This window comes from Gymnogyps californianus, unplaced genomic scaffold (assembly GCF_018139145.2).
Source record: "Gymnogyps californianus isolate 813 unplaced genomic scaffold, ASM1813914v2 HiC_scaffold_32, whole genome shotgun sequence".
Lineage (NCBI taxonomy): Eukaryota > Metazoa > Chordata > Aves > Accipitriformes > Cathartidae > Gymnogyps > Gymnogyps californianus.
Window position 1 is genome coordinate 488,575 of NW_026114202.1, and position 13,670 is coordinate 502,244.

General features: G+C 63.3%; 1 long non-coding RNA gene across 1 annotated transcript; it reads right to left on the bottom strand.

The window, feature by feature from the left end:
* Window positions 1-7,223: 7,223 nt before the first annotated feature.
* On the bottom strand, window positions 7,224-11,496 carry LOC127028436 (uncharacterized). The gene is made up of 2 exons (XR_007768002.1): window positions 11,411-11,496; window positions 7,224-9,631 (listed from the first exon to the last, which is right to left on the bottom strand). It is a non-coding gene; the product is annotated as an uncharacterized LOC127028436 (long non-coding RNA).
* Between the last annotated feature and the right edge of the window lie 2,174 nt (window positions 11,497-13,670).

Genomic DNA, 13,670 nt, shown 5'->3' on the forward strand with positions numbered 1-13,670 from the left:
CCGCCATTGCCAGCACCGGTGCTGGTCCCCCTGGGCCCTGCAAGGCGCCAGGCATGGCACAGCCACCACCGGGAGCGGAGCCACGTGCCGGGAAAGAGCCAGAAGCCGCTTGGAAGGGACTGGAAAGGGCACGGAGCCGCCCCGGCCACGGGATCCCGCTCCAGAGTCAGGGCAGCCACGGTCTGGCTGGGATCCGGCTGGGATCCACCTGCCCCCCTCGCGCCAACCATCGGCATGTGCCGGAGCCCCGTCTGGCGGGGAGGGGGGGTCTCGCTCCCCCCGACCTGGGACATGGCCACCGGCCTTGCGCTTGGGGCACGTGGCCCTTCCCCGGGGCGGGGGACAGGCGCGGCCGGGCTCTGGCCGGTGGTGGGGCCTCCCCAGCCGGCACGGGGGGAACGGCAGCGATTCGGAGCTGGGAGGGACGGGAGGTGCCCGGGACGGGCGCTCCCCCCGGGTATTTAAGAGCCTCGAACAAGGGGGTGGCCGAGGCAGGCGGGACCCCCCCCACCCCGGGCATCGTCCCCCCGCCCCGGGGCAGCGGCAGCCACTGCGGGGTCCGGCCCGGTGCGGAGCCCACAGCTGGGGGGGGTCCGGCCACCCCGTCCGCCCCCAGCATTGGGGGAGCCCCGGAGCACCCCAAACCCGCGGCCCATCACCCCAAAAGCCCCCGCAGGGCCCCGGGGCGGCTGTTACAGGCAGGTGGCGCTGAAGAAGAAAGGATGGGGCCGCCCCAGGGCACTGGGACCAGTCAGCCCTGGGCACTGGTCCCACAGCCCCCAACAGCGGGCAGCACTGGGACCAGCGCCCCGGGCTGACTGGTCCCCCAGGCGGTTCACGGGCGGGCAGGGGGTGGCAGCCCCGTCAGTATATTATTATTATTTACCCGGTGTATTGGTCCTGTGCGTAACGTCTTAGGTTATTTTTCTGTTCGTTTGTTCGTTGTTTCGTTCCTCGTTCCGTCGTTCAGGGGTGTCCGGGGGGGGGCAGGGACGCGGCTGCCGGGGCGGGGGCTCAGGACGGGCCCCGGGGGGGGGGGGGGACGCGGCGGGTCCACACCGCACGACCAAAAGGCCACGGATGGTCGGGGGGGGGGGGGTTAACGGCGTGACCAAACACAGCACTTGAACATCAAAAAAAAAAAAAAATTAAAAAGAAATAATAAAAAAAAAAATATTTAAAAAAAGAAATAATCAAAGAGTTCAGAGCTTTCAGCTCCATCCCGCACCGGGGGCTCCCGGCCAGCCCGGGGCTCGCTGGCACCGCGGCCGGGGCTCCCACGCGCCGGCGGCACCGGTCCCGCCGCAGCACCAGGACCCCCAGCCAGCACAGGCGGTGCCACGTCCCCCCGCGACGTCGACGTCCCACGAGATGCCGGGCTCGCGCTGCCAGCTCACCCCCAGCACAAACGTCGCCGTGACGGAGCCGCGCGGTGACGACGGAGCCGGTGGCGAGAGGCGGCTGGAGGGAGCGGAGCAGCAGCCTCGGGGATGCCGAATGTTCCCTGTAAAACTGGGGGGGGGGGAGAGAGAGACTGCGGGGGCTGGGGAACCATTTGCACTATGGAAGGTTACAGAAGAGACGAGGACGGGATCGCCTTCGCCGCAGAGCCGGGGCTGGGCCGGAGCCGTGTCTGTGGGCGTGAGGATCGGTCCATCCGCACCGGGATGGCTTTTCCTCGCTGCCGGAGGAGATGCCAAGGTGCTGCCGGCTCCACCGCGGTGCCGCAGCATTGGGGCACGAAATCCCCCTGGCCCCGGGGCGGAGGAGGGGGCTCCAGCCCCACCAGCCCGGCAGGACACGGGCGCCGGGTCCGGGGAGGCTTTGGCAGCGCCAGGGGACGGGGATCGGTGGGTCCGGAGCAGCCTCCCCCAGAAGAAGACCCCGCTCCCAGGGCCGGCGCGAGGCTTGAGACATCACCGACACCAACCCACGCTCCTCGCTGCCCGTCCGTCCCGCAGCGGCTGCCGCGGTGCCCGGCCGAGCCCCTGACCCGCAGGCAAAGCCGGACCCGCTCTCCGAGCCGCCGCCGGCCTGGGGCCGCGGGGGGATCTGGCACGGCTGCCTCGTTACACCACGGCCTCGTTACACCACGGCCTCGTTACAAAGCTCCTTTTGGCGACGCCACCCTCCACCTCCGCTACCAGGCAGCGCCCGCGCCGGCACCCGGCAGCAGTAACGGCGGGAGCGGGTGCCCCTGGCGCGGGGCACGGGACGGGACGGGACGGGACGGGGGGACTCGCGGCTCCTCGGTCACAGACCAGAAGAGCTCCAGGAAAGGAGAAGCTGAACGAGCGTCCCAGTTACTTCTGTGTTGTATAAACTACATTTGGTCTGTAACTCGCGTTAGTCTCCTGTGTACGGTATCATAACCACTGCTCGTCCCGGTTCCGTCCTTGGTTGTTTTTTTTTTTTTTAGACTTTTTGTACAATAAAAAATTTATATAGCCAAAAAGAGGAAAAAAGAAAAAAGGGAAAACTGCTGACAAATGCATTTTGCTTGGGTTACTGCGCTCCGCTCGCTGCCTCACTGCCCCTCGCCCGGACCCAGCCCTGCGCTGACACCAGATCCCGGGGTCGGCACCGGATCCCAGGGTCGGCACCGGATCCTGGGGTCGGCCACACAGCATCCCCACCGGCGCGGAGATGGAGGAGGCCGGGCAGGGGCTCGGAGCCCCGCTGTTCCTCGGCGTCTTCGCCCCACACGCCGACGCCGGGATGGGCCCTTGGCCTCTCCCTCCGCTTGCCCAGCTTCGCACGCCGGGTCCCTGCGTCACGGCGGGTCCCCGCGCCCGACCCTGCCGTCCCCCTCCCACCTCCTCCCTCGGGAGCTCCCGGCCTGATCCGGCGACCCCGGCTCTGACCGGCTCGGGAAGTGTTTCCTAATGCTTCTCATTTTTCCCACGCTCCCGACGCTGGCCGCGCACCACGGACAAGCGGATGAGAGGGGACGAAATCTGCCCCGATGCCCCGTGTCCGGCTCGGAGCCGCTCGCGGCTGAGGACGTTCCCGGGTTGATCTCCCAGCTGGGGCCGAAGCGCAGCCCCCTCCCCTCCGAACACGCTCGTCCTTGCGCTTTAGCAGCCAACACCAAACCCGACACCTTGAGAACCAGCCCGGGAGAACCCAACCGCCCCGAAATCGGCTCAAAGCCACCGGAGAGGGACGTCCCCGTCCCAGCAGCAGGCGCGGGGGTGGCCTGTGCCCGCCGGCGGGGGGGGGGGGGGTTTGCCATCCTGAGCTCTTATTCTGCCCCCCCTCTCCGTCCCCCAAGAGCCACAGCGAGGTGACCCCGAGGAGGGGACGGAGGACACGGGACAGGGATGGAGACACCCGGGACAGTGCTGGGGACACCCCGCACGGGACCACCGGCTCCGGGCGATGGCGAGAGCCGCATCCCCCCCCCCCCCCCCCCCGGGTGGGAGCCCCCCGCCCTCCCCCCGGCCCCCGCTTCCTCCCAGCCCAGCTCCCCGTTGTAAAGCCGAGATTTACAAGTGGCCCCGAGTGCCGGAGGAGCCGAGATCAGGGGCAGCCTTTATGGAGCCTCATTAGGGGCTGCAGGTATGCCGAGAATGTCGCAGCTAATTACAGCCGTGGGGGGCGGGAGGGGACAGGGTGGGCAGCCGGGGGTCACTGCGGGAGGGGACAGGGTGGGCAGCCGAGGGTGACGGCCCCCGGGGCCGGGGGAGCAGGGGGACGTCCTGGCCCAAGCGAGGACCGGACACAAGGACGCGGCTCCGGCACGGACTCTCACCCCGCCGGGGTCAGCCGGGTCCCAGGCCCTGCCGGCGGCGGCTCCGTGGACGTTGGCCATTTCCCCGCTCTCCTGCTCCGGCCGTGCTCGAGCCGAGGTCCTCCAGGACACGCTGGAAGGCCGCCGCTCCCCCCAGCAGCACCCCGGCCCCCTCCGCACCCCATCCCTCCCCTGCTGCGGGTCCCATCTGCTCCCCCCGGAGACCCCCAGCCCCTCGCCGTGGGGCCGCGGGCAGCTCCAGGCCGGGCTGAGGTCTCGGCCGTGGTCGAGGACAAGGCGGCAAGTCCCTCAGACGCCAGAGCTGCTCCCGGGGGGGGAGCTGCCTGCTCTGCCCTCTCCGGACTTGGCTTCCCCATGGATAAAGCTCCTGGGGGTCTTCAGGACCCCAGGACGGCACCAAACCAGCACCCGCGGGGCAGCACGAAGCACGACACGATGCAGCGAGGGCAACGACACCCCGTACCCCAACACGGCCCCGGGGGACGACACCCAGCTCTGATGGGGAGACCTGGACACGGCTCCACAGCTTCCCCGTTGCAGCCAAGCCTCCGCTCTGCCCGCTGTCCCTCGGGGGCCACGGCCTCGGGGTCCATCCGGGGGGGCCAGGCTGTGCCACCCCCCCAGAAGGGCTGCCGGAGGAACGGAGGTCCCGGGGGGGGGTTGGTTTGTTTGCTTCGGAGGATGATGTCAAGAGTTTAACGAGCGCTTGCTTTTGTTCTGGTCACGTCTCCCCTGAGGCCGGGGGGGCTGCACCCCACATCGCTGCTCCCCCCGGCCATGGGGTGACCTAGTTCAGAGACCCAGGGGCAGGGCTGGGGGGGGGACAAATTAGGACAGGGGCATCCGGACGACCACCCACGGCTGCACCGTGACACACTACGGCTCCCCGAACCTTCCCCTCTGCCGCCTAACAAGACCCGTCCGCATGCAACATTCACAGTAATTAAACCATCAACGGGGAGCTTGGCGGAGCTCCACCGGCCTCGCCGCGGCCCCGGGGGGAGACGCCAGAACCAGGGCGATTTTCCGGCAGAGCTGGGCAGGGTCCAGCCCCCCCACCGCCGGCGACGGGGCGGGATGCCGCGCTGCCGCAGAGATCGCACGCAGGCAGCGGCACGGGGCCGTGCCCGGCTCTGGCGACGAGGCTCCCCGGGGACCGGGTGGCTCAGCCCCCCCCCCGGCAGCGCCGCCGCTCGACTTCCAACCTGCGGTGGGGATGGGATTTCGACGCGATCCCGAAGATCCCCAAACCATCCCAGGCTCCCCGGGCAGCAGGTTGCTCGCAAGTAGGACTTGAGGTGTCCCAATTCCCTGTCCCCCAGCCAGCACATCCCTTACGGAGCCACCTCCTCCCCGGCTGCAGCGGTGCCCGGGCTGGAAGGAAGGATTCAAGGGGATGGAGGCAACAACCAGCCATCGCTCCTGCTTCCCAGCCGGCCTCCTGCCACTGGGGAAAGGCCCTGCGGGGTGGGAGAAACCGGCTGAGGAAGGTCAACGCTCGGGGCTCCTTGGGGAGAAGATGCACGAGACCGGGAAGGCTGGAGAGAGAAGGAGAAAGTCTTGACAGCCGCGGCCCATGGCCACCGCCTGCGATGGGAACCCCTCCTTCAGCCCCCACGGAGCCCTGCAGCAGACCCAGCACATCCCGGCTCCCAGCTGCAGGAACGGCGGCACCGAGCCGGGAGGGCCACGGGCCACGCTCATCGGCTCCGGCACAAGCGGAGGTGGAGGGCGGCGGCGGCGGGGGCTCGGTGCCGGGCCGCGGTGCCGTCCCTCCTCGGGCTCACCCGCACTTCCAGGCTCCGCTCTTTTGTCTCCCGATTTTTGCGAATTCGAACAAAAGCCGTTTCCAACCCACCCACGGGGGATCTGGGGGCAAGAGGCCGTTGGGAGACGAGGAGGGCACGGCTGGAAGAAGGGACACGTTGGCACCGGAGCGCGCGTCCCTCCCCCCGCCGCGCACCTCGCTCCTCACCCCATTGTGCGAACCCCCCGTTTCTGCCTCCCGGCCCCCCCCCCGGCCTGACCTATCGTCCCACTCGCATTTACAGCCCAAGCGTCTGCTGTGAAAAGTGACTTCATGCTGAATTTGGGCACCGCTCGGCGTTACCAGCTCTCACGCTGCAAGCCCCGGCCCTCCTTTTCTTTCGCTCGCTTTCCCACACTTTCTCCCGCTCATTGTGTGCCCGCTGCTTTTTTTCTTCCCCTATTCAGCCCAAATTAGTCACGAGCAGCCCCCAGCTTGGAGAGGAAAAATAAATTAGGTGGTGTTTTAAACACAGTGTGATCGGAATGATTCTCCCCTATGTCGAGGAGGGGAAAGCCCGGCGGGCGAAAGATGCAGCGTCCTCTACAAAACAGCCCCCGGCACCTCCCCGGGGAGCCCGGGGGGGGGAAGGAGAGCGAGGGCAGCGCTGCCGGCACGGGCTGGGGACACCGGCACGGGCTGGGGACACCGGCGCATCCGCACGGAGAGGGAGGGAGCGGAGCTCATCCCGGGTTTGGTACGACGGCCAAAGGAAACTCACTCACCCCCAACGAGGGGAGGAGACGGCGCGAGGGAGGGAGGGGGAGAGGACGTACACGTCGCTTCACCGGTCGCTTCACCGGCCCCGGGAGGAGATCCCCGGGGCAGAGACACCACCGGCACCCCGCGAGCAGAGGAGAGCGACCCAGCGAGGAGGACGCGCGGCCGGGCAGGGCAGAAACGGGGCTGGGACCCCCCCCGCCGCTCTGGCCCCGAGGCCAGGGAGCGGAGCCAGCGGCGAAATCGGGAGACCTCGGTGCTGCCCTCGGCGCAGGGGGAAGGCGATGGCATCCCACCGCCGGAGCCGAAGTCCCACGTGCCATCGTCAACGCTACCGGAAGACAGGAGACAGGCAGCGCGGCCTCCGGCGTCTCCTCGCCCTCCAAGCTCAGGATCCGGCCACCGCCGACCTGAGCTCCTGGGCCAGCAGCATCTCCCGGCACGGCGGCATCTCCCGGCACGGCAGTCCCCGGCTTGTCCCGGCAGCTGTGACCCCCAAGCTGCGCCACAGAGGGACCCGAAGCAAGCAGACGCGGCGAAGCCAAGGGGAATCTGCGCTTCCCCTCGAGCTCTACAATGACCCTTGCTCTACAGCACCAAACCAGCGGCCGAGAGCGGCAGCCACCACCCCGTCCCTTGTCCGTAGCCCTGATGGGGGGGTACGGCCGGGCCCCAGCTCCGAAGAGCCCGCGCCGCTCCCCGAGGCCAGCGGGAAGCAAGATCCGCACCCGAACGGAGCAGCAAGGTCAATCCGGAGAGGCGAGGGGGGGGGGGTTAGGACTTCGGCCAGGCCACGCGAAGTTAACGTGAGGACAAATCCCGAAGCGCTGGCGACGGCCCGGCCAGGCAGGGTCTCTGCCCCCCGGCCCCCCCGCGCAGGCAGGAGCGGCAGCGGCCGAGGCTCCATCTGCTCCTGCTCCCTCCCGGCGGCACGCTCCGGCCCCGAGCCTCGGCCGCGCCATGCATCAAACTGACAGATACCAGAATTGCCTTGGAGAAGCAGTTTTATTATGAAACCGAGAATGAAATGCAGTGTTTGCCCTGGCACACTACAAAACATTTCAAGCAAATAACCAGCAAAGAGATCATGAGCCAAATAGAAAATACATCTTACAAAATCTGACATACAAAAAAAAAAAAAAATTAGAATAACGTTATTACATTAAATCAGGAAGGAGCAAGGGAGCTTCGATTCACTCAGCCACTGACAACCCACGACACGCGACGTAACCCGGACCCCGTGGCTTTTAGCTGCCCTTTGGGAAGGTAAACAAACGTCCAAGGTATTGCTCAGAGTCACCGAGGGCAGGCGGACGCAGTCAGACTGCAAACGTTAATGGAACAGAAGCGGTTTGAAGACTTCTATGTTAAAAAATATATATATATTGCTTATTAAGAATCAGGTATAAGCCTCTGAAAAGCTCGATTTGTACACCCCCCCGTTGCTCTCTAGCATCTTAAGGAACCAAGCACGGACAAGGCAAACACCTCGCCGGTAAGAGGTTACGGCCAGAAATAAGAGCCCTAGGAGGTCAGTCTTCAGACAAGAGAAGGATTTCAGCCACAATGCCCACCTAAAAATCCAAGCAGACAGACAGATTTCTGCCGACGGACAGATTTCTGCCGACGCCTGGGGCCGAGGTACCCGTGGGAGGGAAAGCTCCGCACAAGGGTGGGAGACGCAGCGGGAACGAACGCTTGCGAGCGAAACTGATGCTCTAGGCCGGCAAAGGAGGAAAGGGCGTGCGGCAGCTCCCCTCTGCCCCCGCGCCGCCAGTCCGGCCCCGCCGGCTTCGGGGTCCTATGCTTTGCCACCGCTCCTTCCCCCCAGCCTGGGGAACCGCTCTTTACAGCCCCCCGAGACCAACGGTGCCGTCTGAAACGCTAAAGCAGCGAGGAGCGCTTCACAAGCTGCGGCAGCGCTGCCGTCGGCGTGACTCGGCCAAATTTTTTTTTCCCCGTAATCGCACCGAAAGGGTTACGGGTAACGCAGCAGAAGGAACCGTGTTCCTGCACAGCTACCGAGAACTTCCACGCTCAAAACACAGGTCCCAGGATAACGGCGGTGCTCTCCCGCACCGCCCGGCAGCTCGGAGAAGACTGAGGCTTCTTCAGCAAGTCTGCGGGTTAAACCAGCTTGGCCGCTACTCTGAGGCAAAGAGAGGACAAGATAAAATGCAGCCTGAGAACAGACATCGGGCAAAGCGACTCTGCTGGTTTGTGGTTTAGGGAGAGAAACGTATCGCTGACCTTGGAGGAACCTGGAAAACGTAGGTGAAGCGCTACGAGGGCTTAACAGGGCGGGATAAATGAAGCGGTGAGAACAGGCTGCATTTGCAAGCGCATTGCCACGTTTTCCTCCTTGTTTTAGGACACCAGTCTTGATCTAGGGTTAATCGGCAATTCTTGCTCTGACAATTCCCATTAGCCTCACCCGGGGAAGGAAGGCAGTCGTGAAACGGCCCCGCGTGTCGGCTATCACACACGCCACTTCCATTTTTGAAAACACGAGACAATGTAATTGAAAAAAAATCCTTCCCTGACGTTCAGCCTGTCAGACCCCGGCCGCGCCGGGGGTAAGACGCCAGCGATCCAGAGCGGGACTCGCGTCACGCAGCGAGCTGCTGGGAAGGGACCACGACGCGGCTGAGCCTCGGCGCCCGTTTTCGCAGGGCGGAGGAGGAGGAGGAGAGGACCAGGGCACCCCGAGAGGCGGAGACGGCATCGGACGGCAAACAGACAACACCGGTCCTTGCTTCGGCAGCATACCGGGAGTCCTTAAACTAGAAAAGCAACTGCCGAGGGCAGAGCAAACCCCGCTCCATCTCCGTTCCTCAACGTTTTCCCTTCCTCAGCGCACAGCAGACACCGTGCTCCCGCCGTTGCTCCATCTGCCCGTCTGTTCCCCGGGCAGAGTTTGGCTCTCCCCGGCACAGGCGTTTCCCAGCGGCGCTGGGAGGGCACCGGGACACTCTCCGTCTCTCCCCGCCGGACGGCACCGCCGGTGCGAGCTGCTGCGAATGACCCCACCAGCAGCTGGGAAACCACCGGACCGCGGCGCTGCGGGCTACCGGAGATGCACTGAGAACAGTTTCTTCTTTTTGCTCACTTTTCTTCATTTTTAAACTTTGTAACTTGAAAAAATAAGTAGCACAATCATACAACTACGGGGGATTCCCTGTCTACTCATCACTAAAACCTAGAGAAACAGTGTGGGAGTGAGAGAAAGTGGGGGGAAAGAGAGAGAAGGAGAATGCACGCACTCGAGAGGCACACTGCAAACGGGCTGAAGCTAGAAAGGACCGGCATCAGACGATCCCAAAGCGTTCTGCTCTTTTCCTCTTCTTTGCCTGCAAAGAGGAATCACAAGGGAAAAAAATCAAAACCAAAGAGAAACAAACGAACAAGTTCTTTAAAATCTCACACACAACCCGACGGAGAATTTGTGAAAAATTTGGTATCGGTAACAACGCCAGAGCTCGGCAGCTCCGGCGCCTTCCCGAGCACACCGACACCAAGTTAGTTCAAGGGAGCTACCAAGTTTTTCTCCTAACACCGGGACAAAGAGAGCCCCGAAACCAAGCAGCAGGAATATACAGTGCCTGCGATACAGTGCTGCTGAAGTCCCTTCGTCCTGCTGGCAAGGCGCTACAAAGGGGCTGAGCTGGGAACAATGCCTACTTCAGAGGCCTGGAAACCCTTCCAGGCAGTGGGGAGGTGGGAAATGTAAAAGGGCAAAGGGTTAACACTCTCCTATTCATGGAAAAGGTGAGAGGGACACACTAAAACGCATTAAATATACTATTGCGTCTCTCAGATATGCCTTTAAGCCGATACACGAGGGGCGTATAAATCTTAATTTTTAGCAGGATAAATAGCCCGGGGGCAACAGAAGCCCTAATCAAGAATCTCCGGGGGAAAGGTGCATTTGAGTGCACACAATACCAGTAAAAAGACCTTTTTGTTCCAGGCACAATCTCCAAGTGACCTAACGGAAAAGCATGGAATCCCTCGCCCAGCCGGCCCCTCCGCGCGGGCCGGAGGGGCTCATTCTCCCATGCTCGGCAGCAGGCTGGGAACGCCGCTCCCCGCTTCACGCGGGGCAGCGTTTCTGCAGTAAACCCGAACCAAAACACCCCCCAAAGCCCCTAAAGCCCACCTGAAGCGTCGAGATTGCTCCTAGGAACCAAACCAAACCCACTCCTCGGCTGGCGAGCCCAGGAGCCATCCGGTTAAGCCGTTTCCAGGACCCACCACTCGCCCTGCCGCAACCTCGGCCATGTGGTGGTTAACGCAGGAGTCCCCAGGCCGGAGGGGTCCCTTTGTCCCCAGGAGAGGGGTCCCCGACTCCGGCTCATCCGCGCCGGAGCCGTATTTACGTGGCACCGTAGGTGCGCACGGCACTCCCCAGCTAACTTAACGTAGGAGCTACCGCGCCGGAGCACGGCCTGCATGCTGACTTGGAACAATTTGAAGCGGAAGAAAGCGTAAAAGTACATAAAAGAGCACAAAATTGCCCTGAGGAGCTTACAAATTTAAAAGATGGGCCAAAACCACAGAGGACAGAACAGAGCATGGAGGAGAAAAGCTGGAAACAGGGTCAGCATCTCAATCCTCATTATATCGTAGAGTCTCCGGGGATTTATGGATGAAGACCTACAATAGCATCCAAGGGGAAGCAGAGGGTCCAGAAGCATCCAGGACAGAGGGAATGACAGAGTACAGGGAGCAGAGTCAGCTCAAACCGAGGGGAGGGGGAACCAGGGTGGGAGAAACTGGAGTAGAGCAGATGTGCTCCCCCACCTCTTCTGGAAGCATCCGTGCCATCCTGCAAGAGGAGGAGCTGGATGCCAACACGCGCCGGCACGCTCCCGTGCCTTGGTAGACTCCAGAGCAGCCTATTTCCAGCGGGAGCCAGGGGAAAAGCCGCAACCGATCGGACGGCAGAAGCTCAACGCTCACCGCCGAGGCAAAGAGGCCGAGCGGCCGCGCACCCACCCACAGCTCGGGGTCAGCCCCACGCCAGCGCCGGGGACCCGGCGCACACGGTCACGCCGACACCCCCGGGGCTGTCACCGCTCCCCTCAGCGTCCGCGGCCGCTCCCCATCCGCTCGGGAAAAGGTTGTACCTCTGTGTCCTCTGTGGCTCCAGCCCCGGCTGAACTCGTCACAATGCCAAACCGCTCCTTTCTCTTCTTCAGTTTCTCGTCTTCTTCACTCTGGCACAAAGACAGACAAAGATTTATTTTGTTGGCAGTGCCCCAGGGTGCTCGTTTAACGGCAAATCATGTTCCTCCGACCCCCACTCTTCCCGCAGTCGGCTACCAGAGCACCTGCTAAAAGAGCCGGAGCAAGGCAGCGGAGACGCCGAGAGCGGAGCGGGCTTCTCCTCTGCCTCGGCAAAGCGCGCTGTCCGTAGGGGACGCATCGCACGTGCCGGAGAAGAGCTCCCGCAGAGCACGTCAGGTAACGAGGGAGCGGCTCTGGTCCTTCAGCAGAGATCAACGAAGACACACAAGGGCAGCGTCCACCTACCAGCCCGCGGCACGGCCTCCAATAAACCCACAGCCCCCCTCGAGCCTGCCCGTCGTTACAGCACCATCTCTTCTGCTCTGAATTTCTTCGCGCTCAAACCCGAGCGCGATGGAGGGCGGAAGGAAAGGAGAGACGCTCGTCACAGCTACTGCGACAGGGCGCAGGCGAAGGAGAATGCAGCCTCGGCAGCCAGGACCTCACCGTTGCCGGGACGTGGTTTGGAAGGCGGCGGGGGAAGCGTTCGGAGCTGCCGCAGGGACCTTCGGAACGCCCTGGGGAAAGCGAGCAGCCGGAACCTGGCAGTCACCCCCACGGCACCAGCGCTGCGCCGCTTCCCTCGGCAACGTTCTCCTTTGGAGCCGGGGGCTCGGCACTCACCCTATCTTCTTCACTCTCATTTCATTTCTTTCCAGCCCGAGCGAGCAAATTCCTACTGACATTTCCCAGGGCCTGCTCCTCCAGGTGCCTGCTTCTCAAGGTTCTCCAAAAAACCTGGAGGCTTTTTACCTCCGCTGCCATCACCCACGCCGACGTCCTGATCGCCAGCAACAGCCAAACCCATCATCGCCTGTAAAAGCCTCACCGCATCCGTTTTCTGTGGATGCATTCCTACCTCTGGCTGTTTCGTGCCTCTTTCAGGCCATTGCTACAGCTAAGGCTGCCCAACTACTTTGCTAGGCTCCTACCACTCCTCCCTCCCCTATCACTAAGTACGTCTCGGAGCTCTCACCCCCCATAACCCCATCCGCTACATCTCGTTATCCAGGGGAGCGCGGCTCACGAGCAGGCTCCCGCTCGCCCAAGGGTCCCCGGCCACGCCGCCTTGATGCACGGCTTCCCACCGCCGCGGGGAACCAGAGGTACCAACGCCATCGCCTGGGGTTTAGAGCAAGGGGCACCAGGCAGAAGGAGAACAAGGGCACCGTTTCCAAGAAGAATAAAAAAAACATGCTTCAAGCCCCAGTGCTCCACCTGGATCAACTGGAATTAGCCGGCCAAGCAGAGGAATCAAGCCGGACACTTATCCGTTCGAGCTTGAGGTCATAAACCACACCACCAGCAGCCAAATTTGACCAAGAGTGGCACCGGGCACCCTGTTAGCGAGCAGCGGGGTAACCTCGCCGGGTCAATACCTTACGTAAACGAGGCCACAGCGACCCGCTCAGTGCTATTACTCCTGACACGGACGCGTGTTGTGGCAACAGGGCTGGCCAAGGCGTCTGAACGGAAAGCTCAGGGGCTCTCACAAGCTCCGGCTCTGCAGGAAGCCACCAGCAGCCGTGGCCCGAACACGTTCGGTTCCCCCCGTGCGTTACAGCCCCTCACCGCAGGAACTGCTGCCGAACACCACGGCAAGCGCTGGCAGCCCCGCCGAGCCCGCAGCTTAACCTTCCTGCCCAAAAATCCTCTGTGCAGGACCGTTCTGAGCACGGCTCTGTCGTGAGGCCATCGCCAGCCTCACCAACCTGCTCTGCCCTGCCGCTCCTCCCGGAGCTATCAGCAAAGGTTAAATCGCCCTTGGCACTCCCTGCCCTCCCCAGCCCCGCTTCACGGAGGAGGAGGACAGCAGGTACGCATCTGTCCCAGGCTCTCGTGGGGGAGCAGCCCTCTCCCAGCCCAGGTCAGGATTACTCCAGCTTTCAGGAAGAAGCAACGTCCCAGAAAAGCAGCGAAACTTGAGGGTTGTGAACAAAGGACGCCGGGAGGGACGATCATCACGGGGACAGGGAAGGGAAAAGTTGCTCGCTGGAGCAGCGCGACGTAGGCGCAAACCGCGGCCACACAAAGAAAATCCAACCTGTGCATTAGCGACGTTAAACAGGCTCTTGAAAACCACCCCTGCTGCCCGCGTGG